Here is a 4,991-nt window from a genome sequence, read left to right on the forward strand (position 1 = left end):
TAAATTTTGCCTAAAACCAGATAAGAAGACGTCAGCGTTTACTTTGATCATCGCATTTGTTTATTTTTGTTCTCCGATATTTACCGACTGTGTGGCGTTTATTCGAAAAAACGATAAAAATAATTTCTTTAATCACAATTCATACATTTACCAACGACAACAATTCATATAATTTTATTATATATCAAAGTTAATACATAAATAATTTATAACTTTCGAATAAGCAAATTTAAATTATTCAAAATAAATAAACCTGTTGTATATATATATATGTATGTATATTTGTTAATTATGTTAACACAGTGTAATAAATATTTTTGCAGAATTAAATTTAAAAAAAAAATAATTATAAATCGAAAACTGCATTTTTGGCAATAAATGGGTCAATTGGGAGTTCGAACATGCAGTTCAAGTTTGGAATTAACATACTTTAATTTAATTGTATTGGAACAAGTTTAAAAATATCAAATGCATTAAAATCATACACTGGCCTATAAAGCGAATCAGGAATTTATTTAAACACATATGATTGACAATAAAATACAACCACTTTTAAATACCATATAACTTAGTATTTAATAAACATTACTTCAAGTCACTTCTAAGAAAAGAGAGTCAATAATTACTGCGAACCAGCATTTTACAGGCTAACTTGGTAAACGACATCCAAAATAAATGTCCCCATTAAAGTTTTAAGATATGTAAAATTTTGAAAGTACTCTATGTGAGGTTGATGCACTTTAGGTGTCCAGTCCATATTAAGAATATATAATCAATTTATTATGAAAGAATTTAAGTTCAGATAAGCTACAAGTGTACTGAAAAGAAGCAGCTTATGTCATGACTGAAATCATGAAATCAGCCAGAACCCCCAACACTTGTGAATCCCACATTTGATTTGTTTTCTCATAAAAAAAAAATAATTAAAAAATAATAAATTCAGTGTTATGGTTAATAAAATAACCGAAACCTGAATTAAAGAGATTTTAGCTAATATGGTTTAATCACAAATGCAATCATCTTATTACAAAGAAACAGTAATAATTTTTGAAAGAGTATATGGAATGGAAAAAAAAAATTTAACAAAACTCAAAAATTAAGTTATATCTTTAGAACTTATTAAGATAAAACACTTAAAAAGAATTAATATGTTCCACTGCAAATAAATTGCAGTTCTAAATTGCATTGACTTCAATTTCAACGTAAACACCTTCTGTCCACTCATGCAAGCAGTCAGTAGTCACCTCAAAAAAAATGAAGTGCTAGTTTACCATACAAAATAAATTGAAAAAAGATACTAGACATTAATATAAAATAATTCCGATTTTGTTTCAAAATAATATAACTCTGTCTGGTGTTTTGTATTTTTGAATGTCTATTACCTAATGGTGTGCTGGTGTACGACTTCTGTAATATGTGTTAGTAAATTTGTATAATAAACACACATTATAAGATTACTAGCGTCATTAATAATTTAACTTATTGCTAATAATCCTGTCAGTTTAACAATCAAGTCACTGTACTATCCTAAGCAATGTAAAATCATTATTCATGCACCAAACCTGTCAGTATAACAAATAAGTCAGTATAACAACCATGTGAGTGTTACAACGATGTCAATGTAACAATCCTGTCGGCATAATAGTCCTGGCAGTGTAGCAATCAAGTCAATGTTAGAACTCTGCCAGTTTAAACGACCTGTATATGGAAACCATAGCAAGGCTGTCTTACTACTTTGAAAAGGTAGTCGTATATCTTCTGAGAGTAATTGAGGCTTGAAGATAGATTAGTTAAGGTGAAGAGTGGATGATTAGAAATTCACACCACTTTAAATTTAATTAAATTTTAAAGTGATAGCATTCTAATTACATTTGTAAAAATTAAAATTTATAAATTATTTATAGAAAAATGTACTCGTATGTTTTGAAGTTAACAAGAAATATAAACACGCACGCATTAAACTACATAATGTATATATTGAAATATCAAGCTATAACCTACAAAATATCCTATAATGCTTATTAGACCGGGCAGTGCAAATGTGAGATGTAAGCCAGTAATAATTTTTGCTTGTTTTATAATTAATAAATAGTATTATTCTAATTACAAAAGATCGTATGCACCCTCCATGTATTTTATATTAAGAATTCTTAACTTATTAATTAACTTTTTATTAGTACAATATTTGTTGTATTATATATTATGTGTAAAAATTTTTAAACAATTTTTTTAAAAATATTTTTAGTCTGTTACAGCAGATTTCGTTTAGATTTCGATCAAGTTACATCATATTTTCATGCTTTTACTTTGTTGTACAATTTTTATTAACGTTTTTATACATTTTTTAATTTCATGACGATTTACTCAAGCATTACAAGTGAAAATTTTCAGGTAACCAAATAGGAAAACAGTGAAATAAAAATGAATTATCAACTTCAAATATTAAAAAAAATTATTGCAGGAAGTTATAAAAATCATACTGCATTAAAAGATATATAAACTAATAAATAAATGAACAGAATAAATATTACTAATAAAACATATATAGCAACTGGCAAACTGTTTATAATTAAATTTATAATTTTTATGTTTGTTTTTTATATTCGCAGACTATAACCGCAACACTTAATTTTTTATATTACTAGTACGTAATACGTATACCTATGTAATTATTTTGCATATATATTTCAATGAATAATTAAACAACTTCAAAGAAAAACTTATATAAAGAAAAAGATATTTTCATTTTTAGAAGTAAATTATTGGTGTCGGTTATTAATGAATAATGAATAATTAGTCGTACTGAATGCAATCTTACTAAAGTGACAACAACAATGATATAATTACAGTTGAGTTTTTATAGAACTACTATTATATATTTTGTTACTAGGCATTAAATTATTATACTAAGACTTACTTATAATTTTTTTTTAATAACTAAATAGTCACAATACACGATTTTCTAGAATTTTCAGCTTATATCAGCTTAGAATATTAGATTTCTTGGGTAACATTTTTGAAATTTCTAAGAAATTATGATGCAATAGATATATGAAACTAAATAATACTCTTTTGGGTACTTCAATTATTTAAATAAATCCATAAATAGAAATTTATGTATTTATGTTTATTTTTTTTAAGTCGCTAACGATATTTTTAATGGACATATTTTTTTTTATAAATTGCTATTTACTTAAATTTACTAAGTAGGATAGTAAGTATTCAACAATAATTCAGTTTAAGTAATAATCCAGTATTGGAATACATAACACAACTAAAATAACTTTTTAAACCAATAACTAATGAAAGTGTTTGACGTACGAATATTACTTTTTTCAACAAGTTTATATCTATTTATCATAATAAGAACCATATATAATAGGTACAAAATGCTTACACAAAACAAATAATTTACATTTATAACACTTTAGGAATATTATAGACAATGAAAGTCCAATCAATATCTTTTCAAACTAAATAAAGTACAATAAGTTCAATTTCTAATGAAAGCTTAAAAAAACTTCTAGAGGAAAAATGTACTTTATACGCGGTAAACAACTCTTGGCACTTTAATGAAAGCTACTCACTGAGCATCTGTAATGTGTGTACATGCTATACAATTTTTTTTATCTTTAAATTAAAAAATTACAAATTTAATACCATATATTATCTCTACTCGTATGTCAAAAAGAAATTGTGCCTAACACAAATAAAGACATTTGAATTTTAATTGGTAAAACTTTTAACGGGACTTTCCAGGACTTAAATATATTTCATGAAATATTTCGTCTAAATATCATTCAAAAATCTTTAGTGTATGTTGAAATGGAGTTTTCTCAGAAGGCGTCTCTAAATACACTATTGACACCCTTAACACTGCAAACAATTAAACAATTTTTTTTAGAAATCAATAATTGAGTAGAATATAAGATTAATTTAAATATTCACTAGACTAGATCTCCCTTATTGACCTTAAAACTTTAAGAATAAAAAATAGCAGTGATTACTAGAAAAATCTGGTAGACCATTGGCAGTCCGTCTTACATGAAGATGCGGCTCACTGCTCAATACTTAGAGCGTTTTATATGTACCCGTAGTGTTATAAATTAGTAAGCTAAGTGTGTCGAGGTCGTACTCTCACGCAAAGTATTAAATCAGCGATGCTTCAAGTCAATTTTAAGTCAAGAACTTAAATAGTAAAATAAATTCTATATGTACTTATACGTATATACCTACTGATGTAAAACTCAATAATTGACAGCACTTGTAAGACCTATATAAATTTTTCATATTAAAGTGGAATATTTTGTTTGACCCTGCACTTAGTTTTATTTAAAGACATATTGAATACTGTAAATGCTAGTCAAAAAACAATTTACAAACAAAAACAATTTATATAATTAAAAGCTAATATCAGGTTAAAATTATCTGAAATTAAATAATGATGTTTACATGACTACTTAAATGTAATCAGATATAAAATTAATAGTTATTAATAGTTTACGTTTTTGCAAATGAGCATGAACGATAGATTATTTACGAGATTTACAAGTTTTATTATATGACTAAATTAAATTTATTTTAAATTCCTACAAAAAAGTAATAAACTTATGTTAACACATTTATATAAGTTCAAAGTTTACACATTTATCACATATCTAAAAAATAATATTTTATATAGTAATATGTTTACCTTTAATTTCAGAAGTCATATGTTCAGCATATTGAGTCTGTAAAATAAAATATTTTGTTATTAAAAATGATTACAAAGTTATATATAAATAGTAAATAACATATTTTAAAATCATTCGTTTTTACTTTAAGTTATTTATAATTTCTCCAATTAAGTAACAAAAATTAAAAAAGAAAAATAAAAAATAAGCTAATTAAAAATATAAACGAAAAAAAGAAATTTTAACTATTCGGTTATGGCATCTCCCACAGTGATTTTATACTAAAAACATTTGATTTTAAAAATACCTTTTGTAATA

This window comes from Teleopsis dalmanni, chromosome 2 (assembly GCF_002237135.1).
Source record: "Teleopsis dalmanni isolate 2A chromosome 2, ASM223713v2, whole genome shotgun sequence".
In the NCBI taxonomy this organism is placed as follows: Eukaryota; Metazoa; Arthropoda; class Insecta; order Diptera; family Diopsidae; genus Teleopsis; species Teleopsis dalmanni.